This window comes from Trachypithecus francoisi, unplaced genomic scaffold, assembly GCF_009764315.1.
Source record: "Trachypithecus francoisi isolate TF-2019V2 unplaced genomic scaffold, Tfra_2.0 Lachesis_group2, whole genome shotgun sequence".
Taxonomy (NCBI): Eukaryota; Metazoa; Chordata; class Mammalia; order Primates; family Cercopithecidae; genus Trachypithecus; species Trachypithecus francoisi.
The window spans coordinates 148,516,764-148,541,849 of record NW_022681465.1 but is presented as its reverse complement, the minus strand read 5'-3'; positions in this window follow the sequence as shown (position 1 = coordinate 148,541,849).

Below are 25,086 nucleotides of genomic sequence, written 5' to 3'. Positions count from 1 at the left end.
AACTAAATTTTTTGCACAGCAAAAGGAACAGTAAGTAGAGTAAACAGATAGCCCATAGAGTGGGAGAAAATCTTCACAATCTATACATCTGACAAAGGACTAATATCTAGAATTTGCAACAAACTTAAATAAATCAGTAAGAAAAAAAAACAAACAATCGCATCAAAAAGTAGGCTAAGGACATGAATAGACAGTTCTCAAAAGGAGATATACAAATGGCCAACAAACATAAAAAATTTCTAAACATCACTAAAGATCAGGGAAATGCAAATCAAAACCACAATGTGATACCACCTTACTCCTACAAGAATGACCGTAATCAAAAAATGAAATAACAGTAGATGTTGGCGTGGATGTGGTGAACAGGGAACACTTTCACACTGCTGGTGGGAATGTAAACTAGTACAGCCACTGTGGAAAACAGTGTGGAGATTCCTTAAAGAACTAAAAGTAGAACTGCCATTTGATCCAGCAATCCCATTACTGGGTATCTACCCAGAGGAAAAGAAGTCATTATTTGAAAAATATGCTTGCATACACATGTTTGTAACAGCACAATTCGCAATTGCAAAATTGTGGACCAACCCAAATGCCCATTAATCAACAAGTGGATAAAGAAACTGTGGTATATATGTATGATGGAATACTACTCAGCCATAAAAAGGAATGAATTAATGGCATTTGCAGCAACCTGAATGAGATTGAAGATTATTATTCTAAGTGAAGTAATTGAGGAATGAAAAGCCAAACATCATATGTTCTCACTAATATGTGGGAGCTAAGCTATGAGGACACAATGGCATAAGAATGATACAATGGACTTTGGGGACTTGTGGGGAGAGGTGGGAAGGGGGTGAGGGATAAAAGACTACAAATATGGTGCAATGTATGATGCTCGGTGATGGGTGCACCAAAATCTCACAAATCACCACTAAAGAACTTACTCAGTAACCAAATACCAACTGTACCCCAATAACCTATGGAAAAATAAAAATAAATTTGAAAAATGAAATTTTAAGAAAGGGACTCTTTATGTCACCAGATTGAAGATTCTCATCTTCAATAAATTTATGTACCAGGAACTGACTTTAATTATTGTTCAAATATATTTTTAAGATATGTCATAAGAAAAATGAAATACTGTAAGTATCCTACATAGAAGTTGTATATCTATAGTCTTCCTTTCTTCTATCCCACTAGTATTTATAAAGTACCTACTATATATAGCTCAAGCACTCTGCTAGGCATAAGAATTAAAGAATGATGATAGTACTTGTGTGATCTCAAGAACTTCACAGTCTAGTGGAGGAGACATTCATGTAAATGAAAAATAGCAATATCATGTGTTAATAGAGATAAATACATGTAAGACGATAGGTCTCAGAGGATAGGTGGAAGAAATGAGCCTTACACAGGGTAGAGAATATTTCTACCTTTGTCAAAGGATGAGGAGGAAATGGTAAATGTAGTGTCAGAAATAGTGAACATACAGAATGCCTTACAAACACCAAAATGAAGGAGTAGTCAACAAATGTAGTTTTCTATACACCTATTTTTTAGCTTCAAGATGGTCTCTTATTTGTACACAAATTAAAAAATAGCTAGCTCATTTAATTCCTTATTCAACTCAGTTTCATGAGGGCAAGGCCTATGGTCTTCTAGTTTATACCATGTTCCTGATATCTGCACCATGTCTAGTGCATCATAGGTACTCACTAAGCATTTTTAAAAATGAATATATTTATGGAATGGAAACAAATACACAAAAAAGTTCACAGACCATAAGTGTATCACATGATAAATTTTCATGAACTGAATGCTACCACCAAGATCAAGAAATTATGGAATTACTGGGTCATGAGTAAATTCCCAATGCATACATTTGGCATTAGTAGGAATTGTTAGTTTTCCAAAGTCGTTATACCAATTTACGTTCTTCTCAGTAGTAGATAAGAGTTTCAGTTGCTCCTCATGCTTTCCAGCAGCTTGGGAATTATAGGTCTTTTAAATTGCAGCCGTTTTGCTAGAGCTGTAGTGGGATTTCAACAGGGATTTCACTGTGGCTTTAATTTGCATTTCTCTAATGGATAATGATCTTGAGCCTATTCATATGTTTTTTGTAATGTGAACATCCTCTTTTGTGAAGTGCCCTTTAAATATTTGCCCATTCTTCCCTTTAATTGGGTTATTGATCTTTATTTCCTATGATTTGAAGGGGCAGGGTTCCACATACATTTTGGATATAAATCCTTTGTCAGGTATAGGTGTTGCAAACATATTCTCTCCTTCTGTGGCTTTTCTTCACTCTCTTAATGGAGGTGTTTGAAAAACAGAAGTTCTTATTTTAATGTGATCCATTTAATCAATTTTTCTTTTTTTGAGACAGAGTCTCACTCTGTTCCCAGGCTGGAGTACAGTGGTATGAGCTCAGCTCACTGCAACCTCCACCTCCCATATTCAAGGGATTCTCCTGTCTCAGCCCCATGAGTAGATGAGTAGCTGGGACTACAGTTGCGCACCACCACACCCAGCTAATTTTTGTGTTTTTAGTAGAGACGGGTTTTCACCATGTTGGCCAGGATGGTCTTGATCTCCTGACCTTGTGATCCACCTACCTCAGCCTCCCAAAGTGCTGGTGTGAGCCACCACGCCCAACCAATCAATCTTTTTTTAACGGCACTTTAATATTTCTTGTGTCTTGTTTAAAAATCTTTGACTACTACAAGGTCATGAAGATATTCTCCTATGTTTTCTTATAGGCACTTTATTTCACCTTTCAACTTAGATCTATAACATAACTGGAATTGACTTTTGTGTATATGGGGTCCAATTCAATTTTTTTCAAATGAATTTCCAGTTGTCCCAGCACCATGTATTGAAAAGGCTATGCTTTGTCCTAATTCAAGTGATTCTGTATGCGTGGGCTTGTTCCTATATTCTCAATCTTGTTCTACTGTTAATTTGTCTAGTGTAGTGCCAATACCACAATGTTTTAATTATTGTAGCTTTTACAGTAAATCTTGCTATCCAACTTTGTTCTTCAATTCCCATGGCATTCATGGCTATTTGCATTTCCATTTAAATTTTATAATCTTGTTGTCAGTTCCCATGAGAATAACCTTCTGGGATTTTGATTGAGATTGCCTTCCTCAAGATGAACTATTGACTCAAAAGAGTAATTGGGAGAGAACTGATATCTTTATATATTAAATCTTCTAATTGCTGAACATGCAGTATGTTTCCATTTATTTAACATCAGTTTTACTTTCTCCAAGAATTGTAGGCACTTTTTTTGTGTGTAGAAACTTTGCCCATCCTTTATTAGATTTATTCTTAGGTATGTGATATTTTATTTTCTGCTATTGTAAATGTTATTGCTTTTAATTTTCTTTTCTACTTGCTTAGTGCTGGTTTAATAAATATTTAATTGAATAAATCAAACAACTAATCAATTGAACTGAGAAATGGTAAAACTAGTTATTTGGTATCATTTAGACAAAAATAAAGTAGTTAAAATTCTTAGAACAGAATATAGAAAACTAAGTATGTGAGGTGGATATTACTCAGAATGAGAACACAGGTAGAGAATTGAGAGCAGAGGATGGGCCTCCTCCTTCCCTTCTACTTCTAATCACTAGACCAGGGATTTTCATTAGTCAAACCATCTGGCCTAAAGATGGATTTGTTTGATTGTCATGATTTTTTTTTTAATTAATTGAGTCAACATGGAACAATCGAGAGATTTCAATAAAAATATAGCTGTCGAGATTTTCTTAAAAAATCAGAAATCTGACCCACTGGGCTACAATTCCTTTATGGCCACATTAGGCTGAAGCTGAGTGGAACAGTGGCAGGCTGGGTCTGTAGTATCACCACTGTCTTTGTGACATATTGTCTCTTGGACTGGGCTTATTTAATTCCCAGCCTAGCTTTATCTGAAAAGTCCTTAAAAGAGTTATTGAAACAAAATGTTTTCACTTTCTCACCTCCTGTTTTTTCCTGATCCCTCTCCAGTGGATCTGCTCTCTTCAAAGTCTTTGCTGACTGAAATCTTGCCAAATATTTGGCAATTCTTTGTCTTTGTTGTAGTCAGTTTCTTGGTATGATATTTGCCAAGGTTGATTATATACCCCTTCTTGAAACTTTAATCTTGAAAACTTCCATGATGCCACAGTCCTTTGTTTCCCTTCTACCTTACCAATTCTTCTTTGGTTTCTCTTCCTTGTTCTTACTATTCTGGAGCTTCTAAATGTTGTGCTCCAGAGCTTTGGCCTCAGCCTTTTCTATCTTCTCTCTCTGCCTTCTCTCTGGATAGGCTTTTCCAGTTTCATTGCTTTAAATACCAACTGTTGATGATTCCTAAATCTGTATCTCTCCCTTTTGACCTTGCTCCTGAACTCTGTCTAGATCTGAAAACCTAGTTGCTTACTGGGAATCTTCATCTGAATGTCCAATAGGCATTTCAAACTTAATCTGTTCAAAACAGGACTTTTGATACTCCTTTCCAATCAGCCTTCCCCAGTCTTTTTCATCTCAGCGAATGGAATCACCACTATCTATGCTCAGGTCAAAAACCTGGACATCTTTGATTTCTATTTTCCTATTAAACTTCTACTCAATTTATTCACCAGTCTTGTGACTTTCCAAAATACATCCCAAATAGTTCTTAGCATCTCCACTGTCTCAGTGCTCCTCTTAACCACTAGTATCTCTTTCCTTCCACATGGCCCCCCACTGCTTCCTCTCTTGCTTCCCCATGGTCCATTATCCATGAAGCTGCCAGAATATTTTAAAGATGCATGTTCTGTTTTCAAAAAACCTTCCAATGGCTGCCCATTACATTTAGCATTTGTCTTAGTCTGTTTTGGCTAATTTAATAACTTAGACTGGATAATCTATAAACAACAGAAATTTATTGCCCACAGTTCTGGAGTCTGGGAAGTCCAAAATGAAGGTGCTGGCAGATTTGGTATCTGGTGAGGGATTGATCTCTGCTTTATAGATGGCACCTTCTGGCTACATTCTCACATGGTAGAGGTGGAGAACAAGCTCCCTTGGGCCTCTTTAATAAAGATGCTAATCCCATTCACAAAGGCTCTACCCTCAATGACTTAATCACCTCCTGGAGGCCCCACCTGTTAATGCTATTACATTGGGGATTATGCTATTACATACGGGATTATGAATTTTGGGAGGTGCAAGCATTCAGACCATAGCTGCATTCAAATGCCTCATCCTGAAAGAAAAAGCCCTATGTGATTGGGCTGCTGCCTACCTCTACACTTTTTGTACCACTCCCTACTTTAACTACCATGCACCAGCTATATGAGCCTTCTTTCAATTCCTGAAAAATCACAAGCTTTTTTCTTCCTCAGTACCTTTGCAGGGGTGCTCTCTGCCTGGAGTCTCTTTGTCTATGTGCTTGCACACTTGGCTCTTCATTAATATCTAGGACTCATCTTAAATGTTACATTTGGCAAGAGGCCTTTCCTGACCACCCTATTGAAAGTGGTCACCAGCCATTCACTATTACTACTTTCTTCTTCTTCTTTCTTCTTTCCTCTTTCATCTTCCTTCTTTTCTTCCTCCTCCTTCCTCCTCCCACCCTCCCTCCCCTTCTTCTTTTTTCTCCTCCTCCTCCTTCTTCTTTCTTCCTTCTTCCTTCTTTCTTTTCTTCCTCTGCCTTCCTCCTCCTTCCTCCTTCCTCTCTCCCCTTTTCTTTTTCTTCTTCTTCTTCTTCCTCCTCTTCCTCTTCCTCTTCTTTCTCTCTTCCTTCTTCCTTCTCCTGTTAAGACAGAGTCTCACTCTATTGCCTCGGCTGGAGTGCAGTGAGGCAGTGAGTGGCCCACTCATGGTTCACTGCAGCCTCAACCTCCTGGGCTCAGGTGGTCTTCCCACCTCCACCTCCTTAGTAGCTGGGGCTACAGGCATGTACCACCACACCCAGCTAATTTTTTTTTTTTTTTTTTTTTTTTTTTGTGGTGGGGCTTTGCCATATTGCCCAGGCTGATCTTGAACTCTTGGGCTCAATCAATCCACTTGCCTTGGCCTCCAAAAGTGCTGCAATTACAGGTATATGCAAATAGTATGCAATAGTTCATACTATTGCAGTTGGCCAAACCTTCTGTTTAGTAACCTGCATATCAGTTATCATTTGGCTGTCCCTTTTTACCATTACCCTATTATTTGCCTCTTCCCTCAGAATTTAGCTATAGAAGGGGAGAGTCTTCATCATGCTGACCGCTCCATCTCTACTATCTATGAAAATGCCTAATACAGGGTAGGAGCTTGATTACTGTTGGCTGAATGAATGAGTGCAAACATTGGGAATGAAGATTCCTGATGAATTCTTGTTGTCCCATATTGTCAAACTTTCCCCACACCTTGTACTATTTCTGCTGACAAATGAGCTGTTTAAATGGGATTGAGGATATATGACTTTAATGCAAAAATTAATTAATTTAAAACATTTATTGGGAAACAAAGATATGTAGAAAGTGAAACATTTTGGTTATTGTGTGTCATATATATGGTCATGCTGGTTGAAAATATTGACAAAATATAATATTACAATGCCAAGAAGAGAAATGTAGTCTGGATCCCCTGAATTAGATATAACTCAATAATACTCCTAAGGAAGGTTGGGATGTATGTAGAGATCTTTTTATTTCAACCAGGTGTCCTCTTCTAACTTATCTGAAAAAATATTCATATTTTTGTTTACCACATTATCTGATTTCACTAATAATAATTACACTGAAAATGAAATTCAACTTACATTCTTCACCATTATAAAAGTCTGTAGAAATATCTTTTGATGAGATACCATCTCACACCAGTCAGAATGGCATTATTAAAAAGTCAAGAAACAACAGGTGCTGGCAAAGTTGCAGAGAAGTAGGAATGTTTTTATATTGTTGGTGGGAATGTAAATTAGTTCAACCATGTGGAAGACAGTGTGGCAACTCCTCAAAGATTTAGAACAGGGAATACCATTTGACCTAGCAATCCCATTACTGGGTATATACCCAAAGGAATATAAATCATTCTATTATAACGATACATGCATGTGTATGTTCACTGTAGTATTATTCACAAAAGCAAAGACAGGGAATCAACCCAAATGCCCATCAATGATAGACTAGATAAAGAAAATGTGGTATATATATACCATGGAATATTATGCAGCCATAAAAAGGAATGAGATCATGTCCTTTGCAGGGACATGGATGAAACTGGAAGCCATTATCATCAGCAAACTAATGCAGGAACGAAAACCAAACACTGTGTGTTCTCACTCATAAGTGAGAGCTGAACAAGAACACAGTGACACGGGGAGGGGAACAACACACCCTGGGGCCTGTTGGGGGAGGGCACGGTGGGGAGAGTATTAGGAAAAGTAGCTAATGCATGCTGGGCTTAATACCTAGGTGATGGGTTGATAGGTGCAGCAAACCACGATGGCACACATTTACCTATGTAACAAACCTGTACATCCTGCACATGTACCCTGGAGCTTAAAATAAAGAAATATCTTTTGATTATATTTGTAGGGTTCTTTTTCTTTTTTTTCCTTTTTTTGAGATGGAGTCTTGCTCTGTCACACAGGCTGGAGTGCAGTGGTGAGATCTCGGCTCACCGCAACCTCCGCCTCCTGGGTTCAAGCGATTCTCCTGCCTCAGCCTCCTGAGTAGCTGGGATTACAGGCATGTGCCACCACACCCAGTTAATTTTTGTACTTTTAGAAGAGTCAGAGTTTCACCATGTTGGCCAGGCTGGTCTCGAACTCCTGACCTCAGGTGATCTTCCCACTTCAGCCTCCCAGACTGCTGGGATTATAGGCATGAGCCACCACGCCTGGCCATACTTGTAGTTTTCACTACTGCTTATCATGCAGTTTGCTGTGGATTCCAGTATTTTATGCATTTCCAAATCAATGGTCATAACAGACTGAATATTACCTTTGCCAAGTGTGCCAGTGAGAAGTCTTCCTGAAGATAAATAACTATATTAAGGACAAACATCATCAGAAAGGTATTATCCCTGTATTCATGTACTTAAATACAGGGCAAACTTTGCAGCCTTTATTTTAAGCACACTGCTATATGTCTTGGTGGTTTATTTGTTTAAAAATTTAGAAGTCAGAAATTCTCTCCATTCTCCTAGTCTTTCTCTAGCTGTAACTTCTTATCCACAGGATATTTTTCTTTCTATTTAAACAATTTCTGGAGATTTGAGTACTTCCTTGTTGACTACATTTAGATGAGTTGTTTTATCTCAGCCAAAAGCTCCTTTCCATTCCTATATGGAGCTTTCTAAACAGACTTCACATAAACTACTCTTGCAGTTTTTCGGGTTGCTGAAAGGACTGAGACGAGGTCTGCTTATTTTAGGAAGCAAACCAACATGAAGGGAAATTTGCGAGGACCATAACAAGGTTGGATGGCTACTTGCTGGGTGTAATTTTCTTTGAGCTATTTTATAAAGATGATTAATGACAGCATGTGCCTAATCACATGAGTTTCAGAGTCCAGCTGTCTGGGAGTGAGAGGTAGAGGGATATTAGTCAGCTCTATATGAAATGTGATATCCAGGGTGAGAACTATTCTCTATCCTTTCCACTCTCATCCCCCAACTGGTGCTTTTTATTCTAGGCTCCGAATAATTCCTGCTCTCCAGTATTGTCAGGCTTTCCCCCACTCCTGGATTATTTCCCACTGCTGACAAATGAGCTCAAATCACTTCCCTTTAAATGGCATTGAGGATATATGGCATTAATTCAATAATTAATTTAACAATATTTATGGAGGAGCAAAGCAATTCTAGGCTTTGTAGATACAGGAGTAGACAAGACAGTCAAAATTGCTGTTCTCAGTCAAGTTACATTCTAAGGTGAAGGGGGCTGATGGTGGGCAAGACAATAAACAAATAAATGAACAAGAAGCATGGATGTTAGCATCAAGCACGATGTGAAAAATGAAGAGGGTGATGGGATTGATTGATAGTAATTGATGGGGCATGGGGAAGACTGCTCTAGATTAACCTGGTATTTGTGTGGAAGTCTGGTGGGATCCACAAAGTCTGTTCCCTTCTCTCATCTTCCATCTTCTATATCATCTCTATCGATTCAGGGCCTAACTTCTAGAAAGTATGGTTTGATCTACTGGAACCTGAATCCCTGCTACCCACTGATTCCTTTACGTTACAGTCTGGCATCACTAAAATGACTCCAAGGTTTCCTCATAACTATTAGGTAAGCCTGGCTTTTGTGGCTCAGACTCTATATCCTCAGTGCCATTCTCATTGAATTTTTGCAACAGTCTAGTGGCAGGTACTAATATTATCCTTGCTTTTCATTTTACTTATGCAGCCCAGAGACGTTACATAACTTGCCAAGCTGTAAGTGGAGGAAAGTGCATCGTTTACCACTGATCCAGCTGTCTTTCCAACCTCATGATTTTCCAGAAAGTGTAGCCCTAGAACACCCCAAACTCCCATAGCTAGCTAATAATCCCTCTGTCAAGTCTTTTCTGAAACTCCCTACCCAACCCTTTCCCTTAGAGAACTGGCAACCTTGTACTTCCACTGTTGCCCGCACACTCTGTTTCATACCACCTGCACCCTTTTATTAACCTCATCGAATCAAGTCTCTCCCTGCAGGGTTGCAGGCTCCTCCACTTCGTAGCATACCTAGCATATTTGACACCCTGAGAAGATCTTTTTTTTTTTTTTGAGACGGAGTTTTCTCTTGTTGCCCAGGCTGGTGTGCAGAGGCGTGATCTCGGCTCACCACAACCTCTGCCTCCCAGGTTTAAGCAATTCTCCTGCCTCAGCCTCCTGAGTAGCTGGGATTTCAGGTGTGTGCCACCACGTCCAGCTAATTTTGAACTTTTAGTAGAGACGGGATTTCTCCATGTTGATCAGGCTGGTCTCGAACTCTCGACCTCAGGTGATCTGCCTGCCTCGGCCTCCCAAAGTGCTGGGATTACAGATGTGAGCCACCGTGCCTGGCGGAGAAGATGGTTTTTTAATACCTCCCTCTCAATATGTTGGCATTGTTTTCAATAATAATCATGAAATGAAGTGAATAATAGTGGCCAGAAAAGAAATGCAGAAAGTAGAAATTTTCTATTATTGTGTTTCATGTATATGGTCATGTCAGATTAAAAAATATTTAAAAAGATAGTACTATAATAGACAAAAATTAAGATGGCTTAATGTGTTTTAATTATGTCACTGTGTGTTTTGAACAAAAGGAAAAAATTCATACCTACCAATTGGTCTGCCACAGAAATGAATGACAGCATTACATTTCTGTTTCCTTGACTTATGTGCATTTGCCAATGACTTTATCAAAATTATTCTTTTCACATATTCATGTTCAATAGATGAAAAATCAGATTTCTCAGTCTATCTTCTCTTGTGGTTGATTAAATGACATGTTTTAAAAATTAATTTTGGAAACTTTTGCACAAAGTAACAGATATAAAGGAAAGGTCTGAAATGTAAGTTTGGCAGAAATTCATAAAAATCTCACTGCACAATCAATTCCACAAATTGCAAAAAGGTCTATGTTGTTTATTTGGGATCAATTTTAGCAGCCTTCACATGGCTATGTAGTCAAAAAATTTTAAATACAAATAAAAACTCCATGTGTTTACAGAGAACAGCAGAGTCAAAATAACTCAAGTTGTATTTTTCATCTTTACAATCCCTACATTACCATTTATAATTTTAGATCTTCTGTTTAAATGCAGGAATATGTGATACCAAAGGTTTGGAGACACACTGAGCCCAAAGCACGTTGAAACAAATTGCTACAAATTTATACTCAAAACAAACAGATGTAGCAATTATATTACTGGGAATTCTCTGAATATCTTCCATGTACAATACACGATTTATTAAAATATAGAAAATGGAATAAAAACCCGCTAATATTAATTTATATATATATATAATTAAAACTCAGTAACCAATTGATTAGAAGTTAGACTAATAAGAGATGTTTTGAGAGAAGAGTATTTTATCACTGACATTGTTTAGAGTTGCCAGTGCCTGACAATAATAAAAAGCATTGATTTTTCTTTTTTTTTGAGATGGAGTCTCACTCTGTCGCCCAGGCTGGAGTGCAGTGGCGCAATCTCAGCTCAATGCAAGCTCCACCTCCTGTGTTCACGCCATTCTCCTGCCTCGGCCTCCCAAGTAGCTGGGACTACAGGTGCTCACCACCACGACTGGCTAATTTTTTGTATTTTTAGTAGAGACGGGGTTTCACCATGTTAGCCAGGATGGTTTTGATCTCCTGACCTTGTGATCCACCTGCCTCGGCCTCCCAAAGTGCTGGGATTACAGGCATGAGCCACTGCACCCAGCCAAAAGCATTGATTTTTGAGTTGGTTTTGTTGTTATTTTAAAATTTTCTACAGATAATGCTCCCAGCAGTTCATCCTTGATGTGCCATGAAGCCATGTTTTACTGATCTTTCTGTTCCCAGGACCTGGCACTGTTCTCTGCAGTACTTGGACTGGCCAAATACCTGCCCTGATGCCCTTTCATCCCTTTGGCTCCCTTGACAGGGTCCTCCCTGATCTCTGCTTACCTCTGTGCCCGAAACTTGTCCCCAAGGATTTTCAAAGATTGATAATTCCAGGTATTACAATCAAAAGAGTTTGTAACATATGAAAAAAAGTTCAACATCACTGATCAGCAGAGAAATGCAAATCAAAACCACAAGGAGATACCATCTCACACCAGTCAGAACGACTATTATCAAAAAGTCAAAAAACAACAGATGCTGATGAGGTTATGGAGATAAAGGCATGATTTTTCACTGTTGGTGGGACTGTAAATTAGTTCAACCATTGTGGAAAACAGTGTGGCAATTCCTCAAAATCGCCTAGAGACAGAAATACCATTTGACCCAGCAATCCCATTACTGGGTATATACACAAAGGAATATAAATTGTTCTGTTATAAAGACACATGCATACGTATGTTCATTGCAGCATTATTCACAATACCAAAGACATGGAAGCAACCAAGGTGTCCGTCAGTGATAGACTGGATAAAGAAATGATGATACATATACACTGTGGAATACTATGCAGCCATAAAGAAATGAGATCATGTCTTTTGTAGAACATGGATGGAGCTGGAGGCCATTATCCTTAGTACACTAACACAGGACCAGAAAACCAAATACTGCATGTTCTCACTTATCAGTGGGAGCTAAATGATGAGAACACATGGACACAAAGAAGGAAACAACAGACACTGGGGCTTACTTGGGGGTGAAGGGTGGGAGGAGGGAGAGGACCAGAAACAATAACTATTGGGTACTAGGCTTAGTATCTGGGTGATGAAATTATGTATATAATAAGCCCTCATGACACAAATTTACCTATGTAACAAACCTGCACATTTACTCCTGAACCTAAAATTTATTTTTTTAACTAAAAATCAATCTAGGTGCCCATCAATGATAGATTGGATAAAGAAAATGTGGTACATATACACCATGGAACACTATGCAGTCATAAAAATCCTTGGCAGGGACATGGATGGAGTTAGAGGCCATTATCCTTACCAAACTAACACAGGAACAGAAAACCAAATACTGTGTGTTCTTACTGTAAGTGGAAGTGAATGATGGGAACACATGGACATATAGGGGGGAACAACACAAACTGGGACCTGTTGGAGGGTCAGGGGAAGGAGAGCATCAGGAGGAACAGCTAGTGGATGCTGGGCTTATTGCCTGGGTAATGGGATGATCTGTGCAGCAAGCCACCATGGCACATGTTTACCTGTGTGACACACCTGCACATCCTGCACAGGTGCCCTTGAACTTAAAAGTTGGAAAACAAACAAACAAAAGCCCCCTAAAACAAAAGAGTTTGTAAGAGTCATTATTTTCTCTCAGATGGTGTGGTTGGGATTACAGTCCAGCAGTACTTTCTGGAAGCACTGGGATTTATGGGTGAAACATTCTTGGATCTATAGGGCCCTGCAGCAAATGTCAATTTTTTTTCCCAGTGTAACCAAATGTACTGCATGTGCATTATTCTGGAACCAGGGATAGCGAATGAGTGGTGGATATACTGCTACTCTACCTCCCATGGCTTATCAGTCCTTGCACTTCTTCCTCAGTGATTGCAGCTTGCTTTTCTCAGAAGCATTCTCAACACAGCATTCCTAGGAGTAATGACCAACTAAGAAGAATTAACAGAAGAAAACCACTTGCTACCCCTAGGCTTACCACTCCACCCTGAGACCTTCCAGGTACAGAATCTAAATATTGGTATTCAAAGAGCGGCCCAATTTTACCTTATGATTAGAATCTAAGCCATTCTGGGGCTAGAGATTTCACTGGCTTTAAGCACAGGACTGTCTGTGCCAAATTCCAGGAAAGCTCAAGAAATATCATTCCCAGGGATTTGTCTCCAGCAGTTTCCTTTCTCTGCACTCATCCCTTACTCTGGCATCTAAACCCATGCATGCACAGACTCTCAAATCTTTGTCCATAGTCCTGGTCATCTTCTTTCTTTTTTCTTCTTGAGACATAGTGACTCTCTGTTGCCCAGGCTGGAGTGCAGTGGTGTGATCTTGGCTCACTGCAACTTCTACCTCCTGGGTTCAAGTGATTCTCCTGCCTCGCTCTCCTGAGTAGGTGGGATTACAGGTGTGCACCACCATGCCCAGCAAATTTTTGTAAGATTTAGTAGAGACAGGGTTTCACTATGTTGGCCAGGCTGGTCTCAAACTCCTGACCTCAAGTGACCTACCTGCCTCAGACTCCCAAAGTGCTAGGATTACAGGAATAAGCCACTGCACTCGACCACCCTGGTTATTTTCTGACATGGTCTTAACCACATTGTTACGACTTGATGTGATTTCAATTCTTGGGTATTGAAGTAAACTTCCAGGGCACTGGAGTAAACTTAAAATACTGATTTATTCTCCAACGTAACCATATGTACTGCATATACACTATTCCGGAACCAGGGATAGCGAATGAGTGGTGGATGTACTACTACTCCATCTCCCATGGCTTATCAATCCTACTGCTCCTCTCAAAAGCACAGAGGAAAACCAGTGGGATGAAGTGCCAGGTATATGCAAGGCACTGGGAACAAAAAGATCAGTAAGACCAGACCCTTATCATTGAGGACCAGCAAGGAGAGACCCAGTGCAAATAGATAAGTGCACTGAAGAGGGACAGATGATTGATAAGAAGTGTGTGTAGAAACCAGTAGGAGCACAAAGTTGCATTTTATTAGATGGGGGGGAGGGGGTTGGCTGGGTAACACAGGTGGTTGACATCAGAACAGACTCAATAGAAGGACTATTTCTGCTGGTGGGCTAATCACTCTCCCAAGGCTTCAGCTTCTTCATCTATAAAATGATAGGGGGCTGGGGGCTGGATAGCTTCGTGGTAAAGAAGGCAGACTTCTCCATTTACTAGTTGGGTGACCTCGGACAGGTTACTTAATGTCTCTGAGCCTGTTTCCTCATCAGTAAAATGGAGATAGCAATGATACCCAGCTCTACCTCATAGTGTTGTTGTGAAGATTGGACAAATTAATCCGTGTAAAGTGTTTAGAGAGTGTCTGGGTCACAAAAAGTGCTCGAGTGGCAGGTGACATCGTCTTTTAAGTTTTTTTTAGGCTCTAAATCCAAGGGTCTTTAGTTTATGCGGTCTTCTAACAGTTTCATTGAGAAATAAATATTAGCTCTGGGACAAGTCACCTTCTCAAGTTGGTTGCAGATCGTGTTTCTCCGACCAGCTTTTGCTCTGCACGCAGACAGCCTTTCTGTCCTTTTCTCTCTGGTGTGGCTGTTAAATGTTTACAGAGTGGGATGCAGGAGCGGCATGTCAAGGCAGGGTGAGAAAGAGACAAGGAGATGGGGTATCTGCCACTAATTATTCCATATAGCATGTGTCATAGTAGAAATAAGTCTCTAGTTGGAAGGAATTTTTAAAAAGCCAAATCTTATGATGAGTGAGAGAACAAGAGAGAGAATGAAAGAGAGACAGAGAGAGAGAAAGAGAGAGAGAGAATGAGAGAAAATCAGCTATGGGAGGCATAGAGAAAAAAGTAGAATTAAAAAATAGTTCCTATTAAGACTAAACAATAGAAATGTGTTTCTGGTTAGAACCAAGGAAAACAGCCAAAGCAGAGAGCCAAAAGAGACATTCAATGAAGATTTTGTGAAGGAAGCTTGATTTTTAAGTGACTAGGATTGATTTGACCATAATGTCTGTTTTTCTTTGGATTGAGTAGTTAATTTTTATTGGGAGGTGAGCAGAAAGATGAATCAAAGCTGGGTGTGGTGGCAGGAGCCTGTAATCCCAGCTGCACTGGAGGTTGAGGCAGGAGAATTGCTTGAACCTAGAAGGCAGAGGCTACAGTGAGCTGAGATCGCGCCACTGCACTCCAGACTGGGTGACAGAGCAAGACTCCGTCTTTAAAAAAATAAGAATAAATTAAAAAAAGATGTGCCAGCAACATGTTGCCTGCAGTGGGGGACAGTGGCAGACAGAAAATATATTTAATGAAAGAAAACCAGAGAAAGAAAGCATCAAGAGAAATGCCAGTTTGCTTCAGGTTGAGGAGTGAACGAACCTGCTTGGTCTTTGATTACTTCCTTTAGGAGACCGTTGCAGAAATCAGGCTAAGACTTCAAGTTACTCTAGTGGGCAGATCATAGAAACTGAGTTTTTAATGCTCTGAAATCAACTCAACCACCCACATTCAGAGTCAGCTCCACAGTTTCTTTTGAAATCTATATTATGATCTGTCTTTTAGTGAACAAACAGGGGCGTATGCAAATGACAGACCAAGTCATTTGTGAGTACAGACATGTTTGGAGTTTTGCTTTCCTGTCTTTCCTCTTAAATGTGTTTGCTTGAAGGTAAAATCAGAAGACACTTCAATAATCACTTCCATGAGAAGACTTTATTTCATCATCAGATCTTTTATTTTTCACCTTTGGGTCTGTCCTTATATCTACCAGATGAAAAATAGAATTGTACCTATGCAAAAATTGAGGGCAATTTAATATGCACAAAATGGAAAGAAAAAAAAGGTTTCTGTATTAATGTAAAATAACCTAAACAGGCTGATGCATGTGAATTTATGCCAATATAAATAATGTTTTTTAAATTTATTTTTTGTGCTCTCTACATTAATAGATGCTAACACATGCTCAGTGTACATGATACGCCAGACATCATTCTACAGGCCTTAAGGTATTGACTCATCCCATCCTCACATAAACCTCAGGAAGTAAGTTCTATTATTATCCCTATTTTATAGATGAGGTAACTGAGGCAGAGAAAGACTAATTGATCAACACAGCTAGTAGGCAAAGACACAAGGCTTAAACTCGGACAGTGCCTTCAGATTTTCTAATCATTATGCTAAATTTCTTATGTCTTTTCATTTTGTCCCAACAGATATGTTTATACAACTCTGAAATACCTCTCAAAGTAATGTTCCTCAGTATTTTGACTGGAATCAGGAACTATAAGCTCTGATTCAAAGCCCTGTCTGCCTCACAACAATTCTGAACCCAGGCCCCTGAGGGCATCCCACAAAGCTACTGTTCAAGCTGAGGGCAAAGGCCTTTTTATGCTTCTGCTAAAGCCATTTCTCAAAAGGATAACAAGAGTTATTCATTTTTTACAGACTTTCGCTGTCATTTCAAGGATGATTCAAGCTCACAATAAAAATGTAAACATTTAAAAGGATATAAAATAAAATTCTCATCCAAAAAAATTTATTGAGCATCTACTAGGTGCCAACCAGTGGGGATGCAGTAGTGAATAATACAGACAAACATCCCTGCCATTATGGAAACTTGTGTTCCAATAGAGGAAGAGAGGCAATAATCCTAATAAATAAATAAGCTATATAGCACTTAGCAGGTGATGAGTGCAAGGAAAAATTAGAAAGGAGAAAAGGGGAAATAAAGAGTGTTAGAGTGTTGTGATTTTAAATAAGGTTAACTGGGAAAGCTCCTCCAAAAAGGGTGACATTTGTGCAAATGCTTGAAGACTGTGAGGGAGGGAGCAGAGAGGGGAAATGTTCCTGGCAGAGGGAAGGATCCAGTGCAGAGGTCTTGTGGCAGGAGGCACCTGGCATGTTTGAAGAACAGCAGGCAGACTAGCACGGCTGAGAAGAGTGAGTGATGAGGGAGTGATAGGAGGTAAAGTCAAAGGAAAAAAAGTAACAGGGACCAGGAACGAAAGGACCCTTTCAGCCATGGTTAGAATTTTGGCTTTTACTCTGAGTGGGGTGGGGAGGCATTGGAAAGTTGTGTCCATGAGTGACATGACCCGAGTTAGGTTTTACATGTGACTGAAATACTCCTATGCAACTTTCTTTTTAAATTAACTACATCCTGGGAGTCTTCTATTGCTACATCTAAACCTCTAACCTCCTGCATTCTTTTTACCAGCTGTATGGTAATCCATAGTGTAGACATAGCATACTTTTAAAAATCCTTTTTTAATTGATGTTTGTTTGCTTGCAAGATTTTGTGGCAACAATATTGTAATTGGAAACCCTTTGTACATACAAATTGGCATCTCTTTGTGAGTATATCCACATGATAAATTTCCAGAGGTGAAATTGCTGAATTAAAGCCATGTTTAAAATACCCTCCAAAGAGTTTCCCTCCACAAAATGTCTACCAAATTACTCTCTCACCAAGAGTGTATGTGGAGTGTGTATTTCTGCACACTCTTATGAAGCCTGTAGACTGAAATTTTACATTTTCTTTGCCAAATTGATAGGTTTTTCATTTCTTTAATAGTGAGTTACATTGAATGTCTCTTTCTATGTCCATTAGTCATTCATATTTTTACCATATTATTTGCCCCTTTTAATTTTGAGTCTATTTCCAGTTGATTTGTAGGCTACTTGAATATTAAGGAAATGATACATTTTTTTCTGTCATGTGTGTAACAAACATGGCTCTCAGTATCTCAAATCCTCAAGTGTGAAATGACTTTGTTTATGGTTGTGTGTATGTGTATGTATGCTGTAGACAAGTTTTCTTTCTAAACCAGAAGCATATTTTTATGTACTCTAATTGTGAATGTTTTTCGTTATGACTTTTGGTTTTACATCATATTGTCTCTCCTCCCATGTAGTAAATGAAAGAAAAGTTTTTGTCTTTACTTTGATTACTTTGACGGCTTCTATGTTTGATCCATTCGGAATTTGTCTTGGTGTAAGGAGTGAGGTAGGATAATCCTAAGATTTCTTACTGGTGGTTTTAATAATACAGCAGTGGGAAATAAAGCTAATGCTATATGAGTTAAAGAGTTCTTTGTTTTTTCTTTGTGCATTGGTTTTAAGATTTCAAAACTAGAGAATGACACAGGATTCCACAAGTTGGCTTCCCAATTCCTGACTACCTTTACATAGAAGCCAGAAGAAATCTACTCCAATTAGCTCCTCTTGCATGTAAATCTTCTCTCAGTGAGAGAGAAGAGCTAGGAAGGACTTCAAGTAAACAGCTAAAGGGAAGTCCTTAACTTTCTCTATCTTTGTTTTCTCAGTAGTAAATGTATTGTGGGCATTGAACAAAGAACAACTTTGATACCTTCTTTGCCTTTAGGAACTTGCAGTCTTAGGGAGACAGCACTAACATAGGTTGCAATTTCTGAGCTGAAAATTTTAGAAGCAGCTGTGCATTAAATTTTATTTTACTTGCTTGAAGTAGTTCGTCAAAAAGTGTACTCTTTCAACTAGATGTGTATTTAACTTAAAGCTAGGCTTCACTTAAAAGTACCTCTTTTACCTTGTTATCCAGGCACAGATAGAAATGCAATTTCACTAGTTCTGCAGGTAATCAACCATTATCTACAAGATGATACTCTTGTGAACTGTTCACACCTCAGCTCCTCTACCTACAAAGCACACCTGCTGAAAGACTTCCAATCCAGCACATGTAGGCACTTCATAAACATTTGTTGAATGTGACCATTTAAAAAATAAGTCTGATTCTTTTTTGAAAAAGGGGGAAAATGAAGCATTAACTTCCAGCTCTGTGTGTCAAAGGAACTTTTAAGAAATTCTATTAGCTAAATCAACAGTGGTGACTTCCCGTCAGAGCAGGAGGTAAGAGACATTTCCCAGCAGTGACCACATACTTGATTTGGTCAGATTGTTTCTACAGTGTCACAATGAAGTAAACTGTAAAATAATGCATCACATTTTGACCTCAACCAGAACAATATTCGAGTTCTCAGGTGTTAGAAAAAGCCTCTGTCAGTGACAAGTTAATCAGTTTAAGGTAGTTCAAAAGTGTCCTTCGAGTGCTTAGTTTCTTCAAGTGCTTTAGAAACAAGTTACAGTTGGTGGAAAGTGGTTTCCTTTTTCTCCTTAATCCTTAGCCATTAACTGTGAAACTCCAAGCCTCAACAAGCCATTTGTTTTAAGATTGTGATTTCAGATTTAGTAGATTTTTTAAAAAAATTTCATAGTTCTATGATTATCTATGTTAGGTCACTTCTTTGCATGGCTCTTCTAAAAAAACATGAACGTGGGGATCTCAGACAGGCTGTGCTCTCTCGAATGGTCCTGCCAAACCTGGACCATGTGGTATGTGATCTCATTTCTTATTCATGTTTTATGATCCTCGCTCACTATCAAAGTCAAGCTTCCTGGTCCAATACATTCTGGTTCGTTTCTTATCTTCTTATGAAAGAAATAGAGCACATATATATTTGCTTCCTCAAGTCTCCCAGACATTTTCACTCTTTTCAGAGAACAGCTCCTATGGTGTGAGTTTTATGCAGGAAATGCCTAGTCGATGTGCTCCGTGTCTTTGGTCATCATTTCTTCCTCAATTTACAGTGGGAAGAGGCATGTTTAGTTCCACATTTTCTGCTTATTTCTTACTCACCCTGCACTAAACTCAGTGTGGTCTCCCCAGGCCAGCTTTGACTTTCTTGTGCATTTAGGAGGGAAAATTCCTAACCAATCCAAAGTATCAGCAATTAGTTATGAGCAAGTATTAATTGTGTATGCCTGCTTTATTTGAGGAGATTTTGAGATTTGTGAGGATATTTCACATAAGAATTTTTTTAAAAAAAACCTTGCCTTAAGTGAATCTGTTACATGAAATATTTAACCAAATCATCTTTCCTTGTTTAGAACCTTCTAGTAGCTTCCCTTTGTACTTAGAACTTAATTAAAACTTTGTGCCAATGGCTCCCAAGTCCTTACACAATCGAGTTTATCTTTCTAACAACTTTGAGGAAACATTGACATAGAATAACCTATACATGTTTCAAGTATACAAATATAATCAGTTTTGACATATATTTCTACCCATGGGATCATCGCCACAATCAAGATAATGAATTTTTAAAAATCCATTTCTCCCTTAGATTTTGTTATGTTGCTTTTTAATGCATGTCTCACTTCACCTCCATCGCCAAGCAACCAATTATTTGCTTTCTGTCACTACATATTAGATTGCATTTTCCAGAATTTTATATAAGTACATGTACTCTTTTTTTCCTGCCTTCTTTGACTCAGTGTGGTTTTGAAATTAATTCACGTTGTTGCATGTATTGATAGTTTATTCCTTTTTACTTATTAACTTATCATTAACATGGATATATTGTGAATATACCACACTTTGTTTATCTGTCTACCTATCAATGGACATTTGAATTGCTTTCAGTTTTTGGCTATTACAAACAAAGCTTACTTAAAAACTCCTTTTTTTAAAAAAATAAGGAAACTAAGAAAAAAGTAAATTACTACTATAAATGGAAAACAAGTTTTATTGCCATGAATAGAAGCTAACCATAGAAATAGGCACAGAATCAATAAGAGAACAGTATTACTTAGAATTATTGCCAGTACCACCAATGGCATATAAATGCTTCCAAATGCTTTGGGAAACCCTGTTCCTGCAGGAATCCAGTGGGCTTCTCTCAGTCCCAGCCCCAGCCCCCACTGAAAGCTATGGAAGCAGGTCAGAGCAGGATGTGATAAAGATGACAGGTATATGGACACACTGGTCAAGAAAAGAGCCAGTTACACAGTTGGACTTGCACCCTTCCCAGTCACAAATGGATCATGGCATAACAATGAGAAGTTATATTCTGTGGTGCACAGTTAAAAATAGTTAGCCTAGCAGAGGGTAAGACAGAATGTGGTGCTGTAATGTTAACAGATGCTATTTGGTCATTTACTTGTTAAGTAAAAAAAAAAATGATCAGTGACCCTCACCTGTGTGCTAAGCACTAGGGGTACAAGAGTAAGCAATATGGATATGGTGCCTGTTGCTCATGAGCTTATTTAGGGACTTAAGAGAAGAGACTGATAATGCAACCAGCCTTAAAATGGGATAAGCACTGTATTAGGCAGTCGCCTTGTGGTCTGAAATCTCAAAGCAGAGTACTTGCTGTGCCTAGATGGGTGGAACTCTCTTAAACTGTGTTTTTCCTTTACTCTCTCACCATCACAACAATCATCAACACAGAAGAAGATTTCTGTGTCCGAAAGTATAGGACTTTTTTCCCACACACCAAGCAGTGGACACCAGTTCTAACACTATCTATCTGGAGATAGTGTCAGATCCCACAGTTTGGGGGCTCAGTCCCTGAGAGTGCTGCCCATACCCTCAGACCCAAGTCCAAGCCTCCAGAACTTCTGATCAACCGGCTTCAAGTTGGGATTCCCATGACACCCTCTTTGGGTTCAATTAATTTTCTGGAGTGGCTCACAGAACTCAGGGAAACACATTTAGTGGTTTATTATAAAGGATTTTATAAAGGATATAGATGAAGATAGGGTGAGGCATGGGGGAGTGGTACCGAAATTCCATGTCCTCCCTGGGCACATACCTTCTAGCAATCATGTGTTCAGCTGTCCAGAAACTCTCAAAACCCTGTCCTTAAGGGTTTTTGTGGAGGTCTTATTACATAGGCATGATTGGCAACTGTGTAGAGATGTCATTGGACAAAATGTACGTGATTTAAACCCAGCAAGGCCTGTCTGTTCAGACTTTTCTTGGCCTCTGCATAGCATGCCTTCCTCTAGGGTATGAGGCAGGACTCTCTCTGGAATGAGAGTCTTTTGACCCAAGATCAGACTAGAGTCCTGCCTTGGGCAAGTGAAAGAAGGACAGGGGAAGGTCAGAGAGAGAGACTCTGTTTCTTGAGGACTAAAGTGCCCCAACCTCATAATGAGGACTATTGGAGTTATGAGCCAGAAACTACGGATGAATATATATATATATAATAACACCACAAGGGGTCACAATATTTAAATGGTTACCCAAAGGGTAATTAGTGTCAGACAGAGGAAGTGGAAGACATGGGGAATAGGACAGAGGGGCAGGTTCTGGGAAAAGACACAGATAATTGGAGAAGTCTAGAAGCTGGGTTGCGATCTCTTTTCAGCACAGATGAGGCATGGCCATGAGTTCTAGATCAATGTGGTAAAGAATCCAGGCCAGTGTTTTCCTCTTATGCTCTTTATCACATCACTGAATAATTTCTCCCTGCCCAGGTGGTAACCAGGTGATATAAATGCTGGTAGACTGATAGTCTACAATGATTCTGGAAAGAAACTATTTGATTTATGGCTTATAAATATTAAATGGTTTATTTTATAAAGGTACTATCAAGTTATTCTTTTAAAATGAGTCTGGTCCTTGCAAAAATCAACCAACTAGTGACATATTAAAGCCAGTGGAGGTGGTGATGAAATAAATGAAGGAAAAGTTCAGAAGCTCAGACCTAGAAAGCTGGAGAGATCAAAGCTATGACGGCAAGATCAAAGCTATGATGGCGAAGAGCAGTTAACATCAGAAGAGACAGGAGGATTATAGCAGACTCTTACGCATCTACCCAACCTTCATTCTTTCCTTCTTCCTTGTTAACAAAACACCAGTTGTATGCAGGGATCCACCTTCTTCCTCAAACCCAGGGACTTCAGAGGAGAATGACTGCATCCCTGACTTGGAGATGGGTCTGACTGATCTAAGTCAAAAACAGCAATCTCCTCTACTTGCCAATGACTAGACTAGCATGAGCATGTGTCATACTTCTGGCCACAGAGATACCAGGGGAAGTCTGCTGGGGGAGCTTCTGGCAAAGGTTTTCCTTATCTTAAAAGGGGTCCCAGTGAAGACTGGGTTTCTTCTTTCTCTGGAGGCTGTTGATGTCATTAGCTATGACTCCTGAGCTGCTGCAAACACCTTGTGACTATGGGTTGGGAAGACAGCCAGGGAACAATTGAGGGATGGCAGGACACAGAGATGAAGGGATCTGGATCTGTAATAACCTAATTGTATATAGGCTTATCAAAGTGGAGAGGGCATCCACTAATTATAAAATTATTATTATTATTGTTATTATTATTATTATATTCAGAGTTCAGTCTTCTAGACCTAAATACCCCCAATTCCCAAATAAATTAGATTTGTTAACACTGACAAATATAAAGTTTTACTTTTAAGGTTATAAAATTAATTGTAGCAGGATTCAGTAGAAATCTGATTTCCTGATGAAAAAAAAAAAAAAAGACCAGAGAAAGAACTGACAGAATATCCAAAAATATGTTAATAAGGTTATTTGTAAAAGTATAGTGCGATAAGGGGGGGCGGAGCAAGATGGCCGAATAGGAACAGCTCCAGTCTCCAACTCCCAGCGCGAGTGACACAGAAGACTGGTGATTTCTGCATTTTCAACTGAGGTACTGGGGTCATCTCACTAAGGAGTGCCGGACAATCGGTGCTGGTCAGCGGCTGCAGCCCGACCAGTGAGAGCTGAAGCAGGGCGAGGCATCGCCTCACCTGGGAAGCGCAAGGGGGAAGAGAATCGCTTTTCCTAGCCAGGGGAACTGAGACACACAACACCTGGAAAATCGGGTAACTCCCACCCCAATACTGCCCTTTAAACAAACGGGCACACCAGGAGATTATATCTCACACCTGGCCAGGAGGATCCCATGACCACGGAGCCTCCCTCATTGCTAGCACAGCAGTCTGCGATCTAACTGCAAGGCAGCGACGAGGCTGGGGGAGGGGTGCCCACCATTGCTGAGGCTTAAGTAGGTAAACAAAGCCGCTGGGAAGCTCGAACTGGGTGGAGCTCACAGCAGCTCAAGGAAACCTGCCTGTCTCTGTAGACTCCACCTCTGGGGACAGGACGCAGCTAAAAACAACAGGGAAAAGCAGCAGAGGCCTGTGCAGACCCGAATGACTCTGTCTGACAGCTTTGAAGAGAGCAGTGGATCCCCAACACGGAGGTTGAGATTTGAGAACGGACAGACTTCCTGCTCAAGTGGGTCCCTGACCCCTGAGTAGCCTAACTGGGAGACATCCCCCGACTAGGGGCAGTCTGACACCCCACACCTCACAGGGTGGAGTACACCCCTGAGAGGAAGCTTCCAAAGTAAGAATCAGACAGGTACACTCGCTGCTCAGCAATATTCTATCTTCGGCAACCTCTGCTGCTGATACCCAGGCAAACAGGGTCTGGAGTGGACCTCAAGCAATCTCCAACAGACCTACAGCTGAGGGTCCTGACTGTTAGAAGGAAAACTAACAAACAGGAAGGACACCTATACCAAAACCCCATCAGTACATCACCATCATCAAAGACCAGAGACAGATAAAACCACAAAGATGGGGAAAAAGCAGGGCAGAAAAGCTGGAAATTCAAAAAATAAGAGCGCATCTCCCCTGCAAAGAAGTGCAGCTCATCGCCAGCAACGGATCAAAGCTGGTCAGAGAATGACTTTGACGAGATGAGAGAAGAAGGCTTCAGTCCATCAAACTTCTCAGAGCTAAAGGAGGAATTACATACCCAGCGCAAAGAAACTAAAAATCTTGAAAAAAGAGTGGAAGAATTGATAGCTAGAATAATTAATGCAGAGAAGGTCATAAACGAAATGACAGAGATGAAAACCATGACACGAGAAATACGTGACAAATGCACAAGCTTCAGTAACCGACTTGATCAACTGGAAGAAAGAGTATCAGCGATTGAGGATCAAATGAATGAAATGAAGCGAGAAGAGAAACCAAAAGAAAAAAGAAGAA